This window comes from Oxyura jamaicensis, chromosome 4 (genome assembly GCF_011077185.1).
Source record: "Oxyura jamaicensis isolate SHBP4307 breed ruddy duck chromosome 4, BPBGC_Ojam_1.0, whole genome shotgun sequence".
Lineage (NCBI taxonomy): Eukaryota > Metazoa > Chordata > Aves > Anseriformes > Anatidae > Oxyura > Oxyura jamaicensis.
Genome location: NC_048896.1, coordinates 59,276,856 through 59,297,196, shown reverse-complemented (window position 1 = coordinate 59,297,196; position 20,341 = coordinate 59,276,856). Strand labels below are relative to the sequence as shown.

At 36.1% G+C, this 20,341-nt stretch overlaps 1 long non-coding RNA gene across 1 annotated transcript in view; it reads right to left on the bottom strand.

Moving 5' to 3' along the window:
* LOC118166751 overlaps positions 1-19,424 on the bottom strand; it is a 27,254-nt gene extending 7,830 nt beyond the window's left edge. Inside the window, exons 1-2 of the long non-coding RNA XR_004750709.1 lie at positions 19,318-19,424; positions 185-284 (exon numbers count right to left, since the gene is read on the bottom strand). This is a non-coding gene — a long non-coding RNA (uncharacterized LOC118166751). The remainder of the gene's footprint in view (positions 1-184; positions 285-19,317) is intronic.
* Positions 19,425-20,341: the final 917 nt, after the last annotated feature.

The following is a 20,341-nucleotide window of genomic DNA, read 5'->3' as shown; positions in this document are numbered from 1 at the left end:
CTGTCTCTCTAACCACTTGGGAATTAATCATCTCTTGGGATTGTATCCAGTCCTGTGGATTAAAATCAGGCAAAACACAAATGGTTATATCAATTCCACACTGTTCTACACTAGGAAACAGTAACTTCACATATTGTACGAGTCCATGTAGAGTGACTTAAACTTTAAAATAACATCTCTCTACCTGATGTGATGCAAAATCCTGGAAATTTCTGGAATAGGCTTAGGTACTAGTGAAAATGCCAACCTCTATCCTTTCCATAAGGTAATGTGAAATCTGGGCACTGAAAAAAAAAAAAAAAAAAAAAAAAGGCAAGACATTAACTCTTTCACCCATATTACCCTTGTACTTTTTCAGTGTGTTCCTTAACAGATCTAAAGTATATTTTCCAATGTATTTGCTTTCCTGGAGCTGTAAAAACCCAAACGTGTTAAAAAACGTTGATTTTAAATTAGGTATATATTTAATCTTTCAGAGAACTGATCCTTCCCAGACTTCAACAAATAAATTCTCAAATTAATAAAGAATATAAAATATATCCCCTCCCACTTAAATGACGTTATGATTCTCAGAGTACCATCTGCTGGACTCAGTGATAAGTATTTCAGGCTGTCACCTTGCACAGACCTGAGAGAGACTCACAGGTTTATTTGATTGCACAAGACAAGCTTGTACAGAGAGGGGGAAATAAAGCAACCATTAAGTTTCACAAAGATTAAAACCTTGGGCAACTGAGTTTTAAGGGGAAAAAAACAACAACAACAAAATAAATAGATAATAATTAAAAAAAAAAAAAAAAGACAAATTGCTCTTACCAGCCACTACCAATGGGGACAGAGGGAGTTGGCAAACTGCATTGTTAGCAGTTCCCATTCCTGTGAGAAGACCAGGCTTGACTGTAAAAATTACGGTTAGTTGTCTCGGTAATTGAACTTTTTTTTTTTTCCTTCAGAGAAAGATTGTACAAGGACCTAAGAATCTCCAACCTCTGACCTCCTTGGTCTCATGACAAGATGCTCTTTTCCATATTTCTATATTTCTTCAGTCTAGAACCTCCTCAGCTAACACACAATCCCTCCACCAGCAGGGTCTCAGTGAGGAAGACCTAAGCATGAGTACCCTCAATGCCATCCAGCAGCATGTTCAGGCATTGCAATGCAGATGATGAGAACATCCTCGACAAGCAAGGATTAAAGAGAAACACAGAGCCAGGTCTACAGAGTTCTTTTTGTCCACAATGGAGCAGCTGCAAGCCACAAAACTGATTTGCAGAGTACTTCTCTGTGAAAACAAGCTTATAGATTAACACACTTTCTCCTGAGAGAACACACTTCTCTCCAGCTGAAACCTCTTTTTTGTTGGGTCTCTAAAGAGCTCAGACTGTTACCTAATGGAGTTATTTTCACTGTTGTTGACCTTTACTATGCATATTTGTATAAATATAAGCCCTGTCTGGCTGAAAGGGCAGAGGTAATAAAGTCTCCTAATCCAAGAGTAGAGGTGGAAGACTATAGATGCTGTTCAATGTACCTTAGTCTGAGAATGCTTTTACCTACCTGCAAGTGAGAACATGTTAACATGACTGCCTTCAAAACTAATTGGTATTACTTTTATGTCCCCACTTTTTTGTTGAAAATAATGAGAAGTCACTGAACAGTTAGTTAAAAAAAAAAAAAAGTTTTTATTGTATAAAGTTGATTGCTTTTAGAATGCCTACCTAAAATTGTTAATGTAAATTACGAACTGGATATCTGTTTAAACAGGCTTTGTTTAATGTGTTTTAGTATAAAATAATTAGTGCAGTATATACAGTACATTTCCATTAGACTGCTGCAACATAAAGATATTTTATAGTATATCATAAACAGTTTTGTGTTTACGATACATTTCCATTAAAGAGATCTGAACTGTTATAGATCTGTTTTTAAAATCAAACAGTAAACAGTTTTCAGTATAGAATGTGTTTCCATTAACAGTCTCTGCATAACGAAAGCATATTTAGGAAAAAAAAAAAAAAAAAAAAAAAACACACTACTAGTGATTGTTTTGCATAAAAGGTGTATTAGCATGGAAAATTTCAGCAAAAATTATAATCTCTTGACTTTACTTACTTACTGCATTCCTGTCAGAAGTACATACTACAGTGTTGGTAGGTGAATTGCTGGTTTAGATAAGTGAAATATAATTCATTATTGCTATAAATGCATTATTTTCTTTTCTTTCAGAAGTCTTTCTGACAGTGCAGATTCTGGATTTGAGTATGGTGTGCATCAAAACAACACTCAGAGGCTCAACCCAGATGAGAGCAAGGCAGTACACCAACACAAAGAAGAAAGCTTCTTCCCCAAAGGTTTCACCATTTTTAAGTTAAAAAAAAAAAAAAAAAAAAAAAAAAAAAAAAAAAAGGAGTGGGGGATGATAAAAGAGAGAGTAAGTGGAGTCTCAGAGGTGATGTGCCTTGCTTAAGACCAGAGTCACATCCTCACCACAACAGGAAAGAGTAGCCAGAGCTCCACAGTACCACAGCAGGCCTGGAGAGCCCCTTAGGATATTCAGCTTAGAGTTTCTGATCAATTAATTTCTTTATTCTGCGTGAAGCATTTGAGATGGCAACTATCACATTCTCTGCTCTCTCTCTCTCTTTTTTACTGGTACTGGCAATGGTCTTCTGCCTTTTTAGGGATGCACTCACAAAAATTACGGATTTATTATACTCAGCCAGTAGGGACTGCCATCAAATGGATTTAAAATTCATTTAGACTCATACAGATCACTCACATGCAAACTTTTTAAAATGTGCAAATCTAATTGCATTTATAACTGCACTTATTTTTTTCCTTATAAACAGATGCTAGGATATGGGGCTTTTCTATTCTGTGTTCTTCCTCTTAAGATTTACCACAGTAGTTTTTTCTGAAACATTCATGATTTCAAATCAAATATATTGCTAGAGGTAGTTATTTTATGGATGGCTTTATGAGGGTTCTCCCATCCCACTCTACAAAAGCTTAAGACAAAGATGTATTTTAACTCTACAAAATCCAGAAATTGATTCAGAGCTCATTTACACTTTTTAAAATAAATAATAATAATAATAAAAAAACATAAGTCATCTTGCTATAAGGAGTATGATAAACCATCAGAAATTAATGCAAAAAGTTAATACTTACACCAAGAATGTGGGAAATATTTTTCCAATTTGCATTTTGTTACTGCTTTATGATATTTACACTCTAAGGAATGTATATTGCATGTAGTATTAATACCTTTAAATCAATTTAATGTTCAGTGCAACTACATTAATGTAATATTATGGTTAAGGAATTTAAATACATAAATGCCAAGAAATTCTAAAGCTGTTTCCCACAACAGCCATAACTCAGTTGTATATAAATCTTAATATAACAGGAATATTAAAAATATGAAAATTAATTCATTAAAGCAGGCTTTTTGGAAGATACAACATCTCTTCACTGATTGTTTTAATGACTAATAAAGCATTTTGCTCTCAGTAGCCACTCAGAGCCAAACAATCTCCAACAGCCTTGTATTACTTCTGCAGCAGCACATCATCTGCTCAGCAGAACCCTTCCGACTGTTCATTTGTGAGTGAAAGCAAAATTATTCTGGGTAGTGCCAAAGTTGCAATTAGGAGTATGCTATCTCTTTCAATCAATAAACACCCCTCACTAAAAACTTCCCCTTCCTTTTGCTCAACGTATTTTGGTCTCCTCTACAGTCATTACCTCCTCCTACCCAGAGGAATAAAAAGTCCTGAGCTATTTCAGCAGCCGGACTCCAGGTTGTACCAGCAGTTCTGCCACCACTACCATAGCTAGAGTTGACCAGGTTGTGGGGACAACATAATAACTATTCTCAGAGATGGACATGGGACAAGCAATAACGCTTAAAGGTACAGCTTAATCAGCCATACCCTTTGGCTATCAGTACCCACATCTGTCTCCGTATTCACCCACTGTTTTTGCCTAGTATTTGTTTAGCTAGGGCAGACATAACACTTTGCTGCAGTCCTCTCTTTCTGTTTGACAACTAGGATGAAAGAGCCTCCTCCTGACCAAAGACTGAGCAGAACAAGCCATAATCAGCAAAGAGGATGATAATGTGAAATCCACCAAACCTAAAGGCCCATTCCTACTCCATTTCAGAATTAATTTACAGACAATGCTGAAAGTCAGACCAAAGAGTGTGACACAAAGATAATTTCACCAACACAGCATAGATCAGCATTGGGCCCGTGTCTGTCAACATCATATACACTTCAAAAAGTTACCAGTTCTGTAAGCTTTAACATCCACACTTGTCGATTTAATATGTTGTCACTATCCCAAATAATTAATAAGATCATAAATAGTAATGGAGCACATTCCTGAAAATACAGACAAAAGTTAGAGCTGGTACATGATCTAAGAAATGTTAAGTGGCCACCTCTCACCCTTTGCAATGCAGTAGCTTCTGTAGTAGATTTTTATTGATCAATTGCACTCCCAGGAATAATGATATGAAAGGAGCTCTGAGGAAAGAAAGACTTTACAAGACCTATAAATATAACATATGTGGCAGTACACACTACACCTATCAAACTCTGGCTGTTGCTCTTGAGAGCTCATGGGAAGCATTTAGAGTAGGTTACAAAGGCTTTCATATTTCTGAATTGGTAAGGAAAATGATGTCCTGTTATTAAAGACTTCTTCCAGCTTTAACTATGAATCTGACATAAGTGTCAAGAGGAAGCAGAATGGTAGGAACTTGTTATAATGAAATATTTGATAGGCTCACTGGAGCCATGTAAAAGGAAAAAAGTCCAAAAAAAAAAAAAAAAGTGAAGCTTCTTATTAAGATCTAGCTAAAATATAAGCCAGAAGACAGAGTAATACATAGCAGACTTTTGTGGTGATATAAAAAAAAAATACATAGTAATTTAGAAGCAAATTGTATACTGTGAAGTAAAGATAAAGAAATGCAAGTTAAAAACCTGTTATTTAATTAGGTTTATACTCGTAAGCAGTTATGCATAAATTAATATAGGAAATACTGCATGCTTGCAAAACAGGAAGAACAACCTACACATTTAAAATCCTGTGGCACAATACAATTGGTTGCTGTATTCACAATCCTGTACAGTTAGTACTAGTAAGATAATTAGCAGACAGTAGACGTTTCTTCTATAGGAAATTACCCCCTTTAACTAAAACTTCAGACACTGTTAATGACTCTATACCATCTATTTAGCATGTACATTTACAAATACTATAATTTGTAAAATCAACATCACTTGTAGCATGTCTCTTTCTACTTAAATCATTCTTAAGAGTATAATAAACACTCAAAATGCAATTTAACTATTTTTGGGATGTTTGAAATAAAGTGGAGATGCAACAAACACTAAACCACTCACAAACTTACGTTTAGAAAGCCAGTTATTCATCCTATTAACAGCAAATGTCATCTTGAATTAAAAAGAAGCCATTCATATATAAATGTCATACCTCTAAAGCCAAAATATTTGCCTGCACAGGAACTTACCAAAAGACCTTGTCTCCCTCCCCTCACCATTAGCTAAAAGCTTTAGTTTGAGGCAAAAATGTTTCAAAATCACAAGAAACAGCAATTGATCAGCTGTGCAAAACAGGCAGCAGATCATACCTGAAAGTATGTAATGTAGTAAAAAAGGGATATGGAAGAAAATCTTAACTTTCAAGCTGACAGGGTTGACCCCTCAGGGTGTGTACACCAGACAACTACGTGCAGTTTTTTGAATTGAAGCACACACACCCTGCCTCTTCCCCAGCTGGGGAAGAAACCCTCTGTATTACCCCAAACCAGCCCATGACTGTCCTAAAATAAAAGATAATAATAATAATAATAATAAAATAACACTGTAGAAATAGTGGCATTAATCGTGTACTATAAGTTCTCTGAAATTGCAAATTCTAACTGTAGCTAAGGTCTCTGTGTGCCCAAATTAATGGTAAAATAAATAAATAAATAAACAAACAGTGGCAAACCTAAAACTATTGCTCAAGATAAAGAGTTCAATGATGCATTCTTACCAGCAGGATTTCTAAAAGTGTTTTTTTGTCTACACTCTTCCAACCCCCAGAGCCTACTTGTATGGGAATAGTTCATCACACTTATCACTGACATTGGTGAGTAGATAGATAGATATTCAAGCAAACCTCTGCAAGATTTAAGTGCAGTACTGAGATAGTAGCCAGTAATTATCAGGGATAAGTAGTGCAATTGTTGTGATTCTTTCTAGGCAGATCATACAGAGAGGACTTCCTCCTCATATGGCTTCAGATTCCTCTTGCATAAGTTGACCATTGGTTCATGAAAGCTTTCCTGGTAACAAAGAGATAATTTTTTGTTTATAGGTGTAATCCAGAGTCTTTACTGTACCCATGCTTTTCCTGCTCAAGGACGAGTCTCAGAGAAAATGTAAAATTCGTAGCATAAGCATTTCTGATAGTTTATGTTGACTATAAATTTTGTGAGTAATAACCCTCAAGTGGGATAAATGAACACACAACCGGCTTTAATGCTCCTACAAGCACTCAGCTCGTGGGATTGTCCTCTAGATCAGCCACACTGAAAGCCAATTGATTCTATATATTTTACTACAGATCTGAAAAGATCTTTGTTCTGCTGCTTCATGGGGTTATTACCATACTTTCAAAAGACACTTCTTTACCCTGGAAAGATTTTAGACAAAGGGGAATTCCTTTTGAGTCAAGAGTTAATTAGAGTTACTCTATGAATAGGAATTTTATACAGCAAAACCCAGAAGAACTAAAGTTTACAAAACCCAGAAGAACTAAAGCTTAATGCCTCAGAAGCAGAAGGCATATGCCTGAACTATTATGGCAGTCTTTGTTGGCATAATTTCTAGGCAAAAATCTCAGCCATTAAAAGGGTCCTTTTTATTATTATCATATTAGAAACATATGGAGAGTGCTTATATTAGTATTTGAATACTCATACTTAAATAAAGTTATGCTCTTTTTGTACATGTTAGCCACGAGTCAATTAGTAAAATATTTAGATGAAACAAATAAAACATTGATTTACTCTTTCTTCTTCTTATGAGTGTATGCAAATAAGCTTCTTTATCTTGTCTTCCATACTATCTTATGCATTATCATCATATTTCTTTCCATTTTTACAGCTTTTTCTTGTTCCATGTACAGATTCGGTGGTCTACAACAATTATTTCTCTATCCGAGGAGTGAGAGATATATGATAGCCATTTTGCTGGCTATGATTGTCTTTACTGGGGATACCTGTGTAGAAAGGCAAAACTCATCATAAATGTTATAATACAGTATCTAGTCTTCAGAGCTCAGAAGATGACTCACTTTTTTATTTCTATTGGCTTTAAAAATATCCAGAGGTGTTTATTCTTAGATATGCGAGAATCAGTTTTGGAACAAAGAAAACATTTCCACTTTTTTAAATAAAGTATCTTAATATATTGGGAGTCATCTTGTGGGGACAATTCAATGGGATCAAAACTGGCCTGGAATGGGAATCACAGACACCAAATAGTCTTATCTGCAGACATCCATGGAGGATCCCCACCCTACTGAAACACTCAAATCAAGACCCTTGCTGACAACTTTTTATTGGTTTATTTTAAAAATCAGTGTCTGTCCAGCACTTTACTACTTTGCAACTCCTCCACACCTGACAGCTTCTGCGGACTGTAGCTCTGAAAATAACTTTATACAAAAAAGAAAATAATAATCTAGTTTTCCTGAGGAAAAGATTGCAAATTTAAACTGCTTGCAACTCATCAGTTTGACAAAGTCCATTATTTCTGTGTTCACATCCAGCTACATGAATTCGTTTGCTGCTGCAGGAAGCAGGGAAAAGCAGAGCTAGCACAGAAGGGGCTGTGCACACCATCAACATGCACCAACACAACACCCCATGAGCTAATGTTTTTGGAAGACACTCCATTCTGCACTTCACTGCAGGAGGGACAGTGTCTCATGGTTCTGTCTGTCGTCTAATCACTAGGCCGCTTACTTTCTCATGTATGTAAATTAATTAATATGATTAAACAGACTTTGTAGGAACTGGGGATTCATATCACTAATGAACACTTCTGAATTTATTTATTTTCCCATACAAAAGAGGGAGCACAAAGGATAAATTGTTTTGGTCAGCCATGTTCAGATTATTACTCCCATAGACAAGCACAGTAGTGCTTTTGACCACAGAAAAGATTACAAGATTACAAACTAATATATTTAGTACAAGGTACACATAAAATGGAAGGCCCTATGAAATTTCTCATTATTTTCCTGAAATAGCTGGTCTAGTTGTCAAAGGCTAACTTATAATTTGTAACGCCCAAAAAAACCTTATGTTTAAGGTATTTGGAACATAACTCCACGCTATGTTGGTGAGGACTGAGATAGCTGCAAAAACACTGAGATATGCTTGTACAACCAGACTCAGTACTGTTTACCCAAGTTAACAGCTCTCAAAGGCTTCTTCTGCCAATGCTACTCAGACATGAAGAAATTCCTGTTATAAGTAATGCCTTTGTTCCACATAGAGATAGAGAGGGATATTCTGAGTAGAATAAGATGCCCATTAAATCAGCTGCTAGATGATAAGGCCCCCTCATCTCATAGGCTGTATTTCATGCAGCCTGTCAAAGTATTTGTTATCTGGTATCTGTTTTGACTCACTTGGTGGATAGATATAATAGAAAAACAAACCTCTTAAGGCTTATGGTAATGGAAGGAAGAAGGAAGCCTACTCCTCTCCTCCTCCCCTCCAACCCCCCCCCCAGATATCACACAACCACAAATGCTAAAGTGATGCTACAGCTGCTGAGCTGAAATAATTTCTTTCTTCTTTGTATTGTCTTATTAACAGTAATGTTGTTTCTAGCAGATGATCTTACTGTCACTCTGGAGAATACTTGTTTTATTGATGAAAAGAAGAAAAAGTCATTAGCAGTAATGTTGGTGAAGGTACATATATTCATAGCAGCAGAACAGAAAACACAAATAGAATATTAAATGCAACAACTAGCAGGGATGCAAAATTAGTCAAGTGCAAAGTTATGAGAAATTAAAAAAGCCAAACAGTTCAAGTATTTACAAGTGGTCCAGCCTTGCTAGCTACAGTCAGCTCCCTGCTACCTGGCTTGATAGCGGACTGGAATACTCTGGGTAATGAAAAATCCAATATTATAGGCATTTTGTGAGCGTATTGCAGGGATCTAAACAGCTCTGTAGAGTCAGCTCAAATCAAGCAAGGCTCTGCTCAGCTCTGTCCCCAGCTGACCTGGGCTGGTTGCCTGTGGAGCCACAGAAACGCCTGCGCTTCATGCATCCTGCTCCGGCAGGCTGTTACTAGCCCGAGCACAGCAACAGCCCTGAGTCAACACACTGAGCTCCCGTGGCACCATGCCCGAGATAATCACCTTCCCACGAGCTGGACACACACATAGATGCACACACAGAGTGAGAAAGTCAGCTCCAGCCAGCCCCACACCACCCTTCACAGAGCCAGCAGCAGCCGCACCATAGCTCCTCGGCCCCGAGAGTGCCCACAGAGAGAGTGCACTGCTGGGCGATCAGCCCCTTCGTGTTATGCATACCTTATGCAATGCACATCAGCGACAGAAGGGAAGAGGGGGAAAGATCAGCTCCGAAATGAAATATCTCCGCATATTTGGAGCACAGGCATTTGAATCCTGGGATTTCTCATGTGTCTGATGAACATGGTATTTACAGCATGGTATTTAGTCATGTAAGTAATCTCTGATATTTTGCATGTTTAAATCAAAATCTCTGGACATACAAAAAACCCTACAGGACTTAGATTAATTTTGCTAAAAAACATATGTTTTTCATTGTCTAAAAACAAAGCTTGTCAAATCAGCAAATAAACAGACAAATACTTTTATATTGAAATCTTATTGAAGGTTTCAGGAAAAAAAAAAAAAAAAAAACAAAACAACAACAACAAAAAAAACTTCCATATATCTCCTTTGACCACTGAGTACAGATTAAAGGACACTTTTTTTTTTTTTCTTTTTTAGATACGATCTTCCAAATTAAAGGGAAAGCAAAACCTGATCTGAGATTACTGATATCAGTGTACTGCTCTGCTGGTAAGCACTGGTTGGAGCTAATTAATGTGTCCTGAAGCCTCTGCAGCTGCCTCCTGGTCAGGAGAGGCTGAGAGCATTGGAAGTGTGCCTGAGCTTATCCAAGACTTCATACTTTATGGCTGTGCCTACCAGGTAACTATGTGTAGTCATCAACAGAAATTAAAGCTGGTCAGGAGATTTCCACTAAAATATATTTCGCAGTACGGAGGAAAAAATAATAATAAATAAATAAATAAACAGTTGCAAAAGCTACTGCCTTCTCTTCCTGACCCAAAGCAAAAGCTAGCCTTTTCATCTTCATGATCTCTTTGGCCTGGCAGGACATGATATTAACTGATATTCAAACCTGTGTATTAAGGGAAGAACTGAAGAACACTTTTTAAAGTCTGTAATTTCATAAACCAATCCATATATGTCATACATTCCTCTAAAGCTATAAAGCATTTTTATACAGTGCATTTTATTCTATTTATTAGACTATAATTCACTTCTGTGTATATTGTACCTACATTAATAACATCATTAGGGTTGCAGTGATCTTATAAATATTTTATTAAGCTTCCTGAGGTCAAAAAAATCCAACCTCGAAGCTGCTCCACCAAAACATCCATATCTTCTAGTATAAGCATATTCCAAACCAATTCCAAACATATCACAGCAACCAGAAGAATTACAAATGAAAATCAAATAAACCACTGAAATGCCATCACTCAGCTCTGCTGTGCTGTGGCACCTGCTCCCAGACCGGACGCACACTGGGGCCACCCTGCAGCCCTGTGCCAAGATGAGCAGTACCTGTGCAGTCTCCACCATGACTTCTCTCAGTAACAGCAAGGGAGCCCATGTGAAAACTGGGAGTACAAGGTGTAGCATAGCCATCACCTCTGGGGTTTGATTCCTTTTCTGCATGCACAACTCAAAAAATCTTAATATAGCCAGCACAGTTTCCACTAGCTGATTGACCTAGTGCCTTCCACTGCCCTGTCTTCATTTTAACTTACATTCACTTGCAGCAAGGAGTTGGCTGTGGGTTTTTTTGTTTGTTTGTTTTGTTTTATTTTTTCTTTCTTCTCCCTCTCCCCACCAAATGCTACTGCTTGGTGTTGCAACTTTTGCTTCCTTCACTGTTATTTCATTAAATAGCAAATCACTCCAAGTTGTTCTCCTTCCATGTCCTGAAGAATACTCCTTTCCTCTTTTATTGCATTCTGTCCCCCATGACCTTGGTGATCAAACTTCCCCTTTAGAGAAATTCTCTACATGAGTCCACACAGGTTGCACCTAGGGAGATGCAGTCAGTTCAGAGAACAAAGGAAGGAGAAAAAGTACATTAGATTTATGAGCTATAACACAGTGGGGCAAATCTGCACCATAGAAAATACAATTAAATATTGAAATGTTTCCAAAAATGTTTTATTATCTCATTATTATTTTTACATGAGCTTTTAAGTCAGAAATTTCAATATTTCAGCTTCAGTTTCAACGAGATTTGGGAAAAAAAAAGGTGGAATACCAGTTTCCCACTAGGTGGAAATACTGATTTTATCTTAGCTCTAATCAAGATCATTTAGTTAAATAAAAATGAAAACATAAATCCCAGATTTTTCAAAGCAACCAATTCTTGCTTGAGGGAAACATTTGGGAATGATGAAACAATACAACACAGACATTCAACCACATTGTATAAAGTTTCAGCTGTTTCATTTATATTATTTAAAATTCATATTCAGTGAGTTTTAGGACTTAGTTTGGCCCTAATTTGAATACATGTAAGTACCATTGCCAGAACATGTTTCTTACTTCTCTAGCTTAAGATTTTCAGAAACAGAAAATGCATTACTTAGTTACTATGAAAACTCTCAGAAATCAGAAGCCAGTAATACAGACAGTGAAGCACTAACTTAATGACAAGCTACCTGTAGCTAGGCATAAACTAGCAAATACAGTTATTTTTAATTGCATACCACGTTTAGCACTGTAGATGTAAAGGTCTTTGAAAGTTTTTAATTCTCCTAGGGCACTAGGGACGCAGGAAAACTTTGTTAAATAACTGAGCAAAAAAAGTCATGATAACAGTCCAAAAATTTTATAGTATACTGGTCAGAGGAGATATCTGTCTATATTGGATCAAGGCCTGCAGCAGCACAGCAGGGAGAGTGGGGAGGCAGCACACAGGCAAGACTACAGAATCATAAAATGTCCCAAGTTGGAAGTGACCCACAAGGATCATCAAGTCCAACTCCTGGCTCTATACAGGACCACCCTCGAAATAAATAACTAAATAAAATCAAGCCATATTTCTGAGGATGGTATACAAACGCCTCTTGAACTCCAAAAACAGTCTTGGGTAATGGTGTTTGAAAAGGAGGAAATGGAGAGAAGTAGATTTCTTGAAAAACAGGACTGCAGCTGGACACAACAGATGCAAGCTGAGAAGCTCATTATAGATGGAAAAACTGCTGCTGCCAGCTTTACCCATTTGCTAGCAGAAGATACTGATACATTGCTTGGGCACAGAACTGCTCCTAAAATGCATATGTGCAGATTTGAGGGCTACCAAATATACCTGGGTACTTAATTCCTTCAGGAAGAATGTAGGTATGAAATATTAGTTGTATAGACGTACCTGAGGACTGGATTTTATAATTTAGATTGTGCCACCCCTTTCTTATACATGTGATGATATGATCCTGTAAGGCTAACACTGGCCTGCAGCATAAAATTTATACTATGTAATGCACAGTTCTGTGGACACTTCTCCCTAAATGGAATTTGTTACAAAAAAATAAATATTGATATTTTCATCATTATATATTCAAAAGCATACTTACATGAGTTATATATGAAATGGATGGGTACTAAATATCTGTGGTACAGACATGGTAACATAAGGTGAAGGATTATGTGATTAAAGACTCCAACAATATTTGTTAGGATTATATTCTAGTCAGTGCCTGCTTGCCCTCTGTGAGAGCGTATCTCTTCCCAGCTTCCCCACCCTGCCCAGAGAGCTATTACAAACAAATACCTGGACATCAGTGCTTTAATTTACTGTGCAGGGTAAAACCATGAACATTTCATTTTATTGTTGCCAGTAAATACAGCATACAGCTCTGTGTTTTACTGGGCTAACCTGATTGTCTCCACAGGATTCATTATACCTATTGTATACCTCCGTACACCAACAGTACTAAAAGGTTGTGGTTTCCCCCCCCCTCCCCCCCAAGCACCTTCTTTTCTCCAGCTGATTTTTTAAAAACTTATTTTTAAATCTTTGCTTTGTTTCTTTTAATATTTTGGTGACACATTAGGTATGTTACTTCATACCTAATATTAACTCTGGTAGTTTTCTTAATAAGAAAAGTCCATAACCCTTCAGTGGCCATATGGTATTACATATGTTTAGAACAAACTGAACAAAAATTGAACAAGTGGAGAACCTCTCAACCTGTTATGCCCATGAGCTACAGAACAAATGCTCTGTCATTTACGCCCTTATGAAAGCTCATTGGCCTCCCAAATATGGTATCCTAGGCAGATTCTTCTTTTTAAATCCAGATATTTATTTTGACATTTAAAACAAAAACTAGAATTTTCAAACGTGTTAAATTATTCTGCCATAGCCTATAATTTCAATTAAATGAGCAGAACTAGCTCCTAAAGACTTTGAAAATCTTGCTATGAAAATTAAATTTAACACAGAGCAGTCCTCCAGTGCTTTTGATCCACGATGCTTATCAGGTGCAGGACAGCATTTCTGGTCTGTGGCAACAAAAAAACAGCGCAGATTGTGTTATATTTATCAAGAATCAGGAGATGCCAGTGCATGTACTTATACTAAGCTGGATAGTCAGGACTACAGCAAGTACTACTAGCTTGTACTACTTCACTACCATGAAGGTGCTCTTTCTATTCCTCTTATTTTTCAGAACTTTTTTTTTTTTTTAAAAAAAAAAAAAGAATTTTGAAGTGTCTAGTGAGAAACAAGAACATACTGAAACCTTAAAAAGTTTCATGAAAGAAGACAGAAGGCCTGGTCTGACTAGAGCTCTTAAAGAAAAAGATCCTTCTTCCTCTGCAACAGTTACAGAAGAGCCAAGACAAAGAACTAATGCTCAAGTTACAAACCTGTAAATGAGGGAGAAGCCATGAAAGTAATTGTAGTTTACATGTGACACATTTGTCCTTTATCTTTACCATTGTCACGGTTCCCCCCAAAGTCTGAATTCCTCAAATGCATTCTTAGGCAATACTATAAAGGTGATACCTCAGAGTAGGGCAAAATAGATGGTCGAGTCTAACATGACATGAAGGCCACAGGCCTTGATTGAAACAAGGCAAGTGATGAAACGGGGCATACATTCTCACTCCCCCCTATGTTACCATTGGCCAATGTCTTTGCTAAATATAGAAGAACACAGAAAAGAAAAAGAGAGGTATAACTATGACGGCAACTATATAGTAGATGAGGTGTTCAAGCAATTTGCTGCACAAGAATAGAGTCACTACAGCTATAGAGAACACAACTAATTTAGAAGTGAAATTAACATTTGAGTCTTATAGCACTCTAATATTGTAAATTGTCAGCATTTTTCATTATGTTTGAGTACACAGAGACACTGCTGCCTCCTCCTACTTAATTCCTAAACTGGTATTTAACCCTTCTCTTTCCATTTTATTGACTTTGATTTCATCACTGTAAAGTCATCCTCTATCATTGGGGGCTACCATATGTCCCAGACAAATGGAAGCTGTGTGATACAGATTAAAAATAATAATAATAATAAATACTAAAGAAGAAGAGAGATGGTCATCTAAAAAGCCTACACACATTGAAATGTGGGACAAGTTATAAGGAGGTATCTCAGCAACAGAGCTTAATGACCTGTAAAGCTTATTTATCTTGGTCATAAATCGATATATTACAACAGAATATGAAAGCTTCAAGTACCAGTCTTCTGTTACTTTACAGGTGAAAACACTGTCTTTGTGACAATTTAAGACATTTTTAGATGCGCATTATGTAAAATCTAAGCTTTACAAAGATTAGGGTCAGTATCATTTTTTATTTTTTTTTTTTTCCTCCCCTCCAGTCATTTCACAGTTCTTCCCACTTACCATAACCCCTGACTAGTTTTGTCTTTTCTACTTAACATAACTATTTTTAAGCACAAAGAGGTTTCATATGAATTTTAAACATTCTGAGAGACTAAAGTCTCTAGTTATTTTAAGTCATTTATATAATGTTTGGTCCAATTATGTGTCCAAGTTACAGGGACAAAGAAAACCAAGGAAATTCAAATTATATGGATAAACACAAGCATGTCTAGTTTTAAGACTGATTCACCTAACATACATAAAACCAAGTTTAAAATCCTACCAGATGTGATTTAAATGTCTACACTGATAACTATACATTTTAGCAGACATTTAGTGCAAAACCATTAATATCACAGTTACGTAACCATCCAGTGCATCTCTAGAAGCCCCAGTTCCTCCCCAGTTTGATTCCTAGATGATCATCATTTTTCTGTGAGGTTCAAACAATCTAACAGATTTCTTTTTTCCAAAGGTGGTCCTGTGCTGTAGACAAGGACTGAGGTTAAATCACTTACTACAGTAATATGCACCTTCTGAGAAACCCATCTATGGTTATCAAAAGGATAGGCAAGGATTGGTGCCCCCACAGACCCAGGTATGGCTGTAGCTATAGTTCTCACACAATAATTTTAGGAGAAAATCAGTAATGGAACACAATTATTAAATCATGAGCTTAAAGAAAATATACCAGTCAAACTGTAGGGGTTACTTCCCCACAACCACATCATTATCTTCCTTCCCCCAAAAATTGCATCTCAGAAATGTCAGAAAAACCTTTTTCTCCTCACTGAAGATATTCTCCATTACTGTTTCTTTGTACATTTTTCATAGTTTTCATATACCTTTAAAGTAGACCTTTGAGAATTCATATTGTGGTTTTGATATATTTGGCTTAGTGTTCTAAGTTATATTGAATTTAATCATGGGGTCATTGAGCCAAGTAGCTCTGCTGTTTCTAATCTACTAACTGCACATTTTTGCTGAAATTGGATAGGACAAGTCCTATTAGAAGTCTGACACCACAGGTCAATAAGTCTTTATATCTTCTATAATTTTATTTTTCATTGTGCCATGCTTTTCAGTTTTTCCAGTTCGTACTGGGAAATTGAAATCACCCATCACTACAGCCTGATTGTTTTTCTATTTTCTTTATGTTGTACTGTTGCTCTCTTGCCTCTCCTGATGGCTTGTTCTAGGAGCAATCTGTCCTTTTACCTTACCAGGTCCACGGCTAGGATGTACATACACCTAACAAAGAGTTGCTTTAGATGAAAATATAGCTTTACAGGTCGTAAAGCAATTCAGCAGGTTTCTCAAATATTTCTCATCTAAGTCTTTACATTTAACAAAGTTTAACCTCCTTTTCAAACTCTTCAAGGACATAAAGCAAGAACAGTTAGAAGGAAAGTATCTGTAGACTTCGACTGAATTTTCTGCCGCACGAACACTTAAAGTTTAGAAATCAAACTCTTCACACGGTCACTGTCCAAACACCTTACCAAAATGGGAGAGAAGGAAAGTCCTATCCTTTAATTTGAAAGCTGCACTTCAATGCTGAGTTTGAGCAACCATGTCACACTGCCACTAAAAGAGCAAGTCTTCTTTCTGCACCCATACGGGCTGGCTCCCTCCTACCCATGCTTGTGCAGCCCTGCAGGACGTGAGAGGTGATCCCAAACTGCAGGGAAAGGCTTGCAGACAGTACCCAGCTTGTGCATTACATCACAGAGAGGTGGCAGCTGTCATCTTGGTCATGGTTTTATGCATTCATACAGACTTGTGATCCCACGCTCACCTGTTTGTTTACCCATGTGCCTACTGTATGTGTTTATAAACAGTAAAGCTCTTGAATGTGAGCATATATTATGTTTTCTGTTACAACTTATGTGGAAATACTATGCAAAACATTCAAGTAAAACACTGCATTTGACTTCATTCAACAAAAGAAAGGAAAACCAAGGGCAGAAGGTGAAGTTGTACTTGATCAGACCTTGTTTTGTCCTTAACTTGTTTTGCTGTGCCTGTAGATATTGCAAGTTCACCTACAGCCTCACATACAGTCTTGCTGCTACTCTGATTAAATGCTATATAGCATCCATTCTTTGTAGACAGATGTCCATAAGGTTCTATGCTCACTTTGAGAATTACAACTCTTCATAACAGAGAAAGAAAAATCTCTTTTCTATGTAAGACAGGATTAGGTGAATAACAGGATATCACTATCATAAATAAAGCTGTAATATCTTTTTCTTACAAGTGTACTCATCTGTCTACGGAAACATTTGTCTCTTGGCTTCTAAGCAATGGTTTCTGACAGAGATGGCTAAATAATCAAATTTTTGTCCATCAGTTCATTGGAAAAAACTTCATTGCCCAGCACAGATAATGCATTTTGAAGTTTACTATAGTTAATTTCTTCCTTTGTATTACCTATATGGGTACGGCATACTCTTATTCTACAACTTATGCTTAAAGTCATGATCCCCCCTTTTAGCAGGGAAGTAACGATCATTTAATGATTACCTCCTTCAACAAATTTTGTCTGTATGTTTCCTGTACTATTAATGATACCAGAAGTGGTAATTCTCATTTTGGAGAGATAGGAGAATACTAAAAGTGAGAAAACTCAGATTAGTCTTCCAGAGAAAAGAAGAAGTAGGAAGTTGGCCATTTTTAGCTAAAGAAATAAAAATAAAATTTTGAAAAACCTATCCTAATATCTACTTTTCAGACTACTCCTCTTATTTGCAGGGCCTGAAAATTGAGAACACCAGTTAAAAAGTATTGCAATTCCTTTCTTTCCTATGTGTAGGCAATAGATCATCCTCACTTCTCTTACATCCCATAGAATAAATATTTACCATGACGCAGTCTTGAACTTCTTTAAAAAAAAAAAAATAGCTTCATAACACAAGTAATAACATAAGTTACTCAGAAAATACATCAGTGCATATCCAAGTGCAAGATCCAAGTCAGAATGCATAATCAATTTCTTTTGTTTAATCATTTTGTACTTCTTAAAAAAGCTAAAGCAGATTGGTAGAAAGTTAGAGGTGCTAACAAATCCACATCCAAAAGAAAGAAATCCACAGCTCAGCCTAACATTTATGTTTCTTTCACCAAGGAGCACCAATATGCATATTTCAGATCCTTTACTATATTTTACTATATTTTAGTATTATAGCTTATGATTTATATCTCTATAAATATATTTCACAACATACAATAAATATTTTGTCATGTAAGTATTTGTAAAGAGAAAGTTATCCTGATTTTAGTAAGACATCAAGTTAAAAAGGGAAAAGGGAGAATAAAATTAGCTTGGCATGACTGTGTAAGATTAGACACTAAAATTATCCTCCCACAGCCACATTTAGTTCTGTAAACAGATTTAACTAATTTGTTCAGGCACACTATTTTCCAGTAAAGATAATGAAAAAACATGGAACCTCTACGTTCATTTTTGTGAATATTCAAATCTCTAAATGCAATAACGCTAAAAATAAATAATAATAATAAAAAAGCAGTTCATCTCTGTAACACTCTTTTAGCTGAATAATTCAAATCTGAATATTCTTCAAATCTGAATATTGCTATTCATAGCCAGCCACAGAATTAAATAAAGATATAATAATATATTCTATAATAGTGAATATGCCCCCCCCAAAAAAAAACAACAAAGAAGGTTAACAACAAAAAAAGAAAACTTTTGTTCATGCGAATTTAACCACAAGAAACAACAATAGCCAGATACATCATTTATCACAGATTTTCCTTTTTTTTTTTTTTTTTTTTTAGCTTGGTTTTTAGTCTGTTCCAAGCATTAAACAAGTTAGAAAGACTATTACTATTGATTTGAACATGTACCTTACCCCACATTACAAGCCTCTGAAAATTCAGTTAGGAACTAGCTCTCAGCAAACTGAAACCATCCTACTTCACATTGCTATTATAAGAAAGGGTCACCTTTTTGTTCAGCGCTATCATTGTATCTCACCACATGCAAAGCAGTAGAAATTGATTTTTTTTTGGCTATTCTATCACTCAAATAAAAACTTACCATTTCTGATAGCTTTTCCTTATGCATCTTTAATATTTTTTCCCCTTAACTTCTATATCTCATGTAGAACAGTCATGCAGAACTCAGCAAAAAGGGCCTATAACAACTAGGTGAGTTTGGCTTTCAGACTGCACAGGTGCTTTAAATCATCCTTTATTTCCTGAAAAGTCATCTACAAGGTCTTCAACTCATTACTTTTCTCACTGGTTATTGTGTAGTAGTAGTAAACTAACTCAACCCAAACCCACTCCTACAACCCTGAATAATTGAAGACATTCTGGTTAAGCAAAATACTATGCTTAATGCCTTAAGTTTTTGAGGTTTTAATGGATAGGCAAAAATAGCAATCAGTTCTTGAAAGCAGTTAGCATGTTGGAAAGCATGTCTGATGCTTTCCCTCAACAATAATATAATTTTCAGTTTTCTTGTGGAACTAGTCTTCCAATGTGGTTACTACACAGTAAATCTTTGATACCTGTTATCTGCCACTAGATAAACTAATTTCCTGCTGCTTTTGTTTACAATACTTTTGTTCACAGTGTTTTGTTTTATATTATTATTATTATTTTTTAACATCACACAGAAAACAAGAGTGCAGTATGTGAAATGGTTTAGATGAACAGTCTAGAGATACCTGGTAAACCAGGTAAACTGTTCAGTCAAAGCAAGGCTTTTTTTTTTTTTTTTTTTTTTTTTCCCATTAACAGTACTACATTTCTAGAGTTTCAGAGATTTTTATTTGTAGGGTAAAAGCTTTGCCTCAATCCTCACTCATCCTGTAATTCTTAATCTGTGATGGACAGGTGACAAGCCTAAACCATAAATAAATAATATTTGCTTTCATAAAATCAATGTTTTCAATATTTCAAGCATCTAACTAGAAGTCATTTTCCAGTTTTATTTTCTAACTGTAACTGTGTGTAAACTGAATACAGATTGCTTATACAGAGTGCTTAGCAACAGTGCTGCAATTATCATTGTCAAACTTTTGGCAAGTTTAGATATTTTATCTCAAAATTATGGG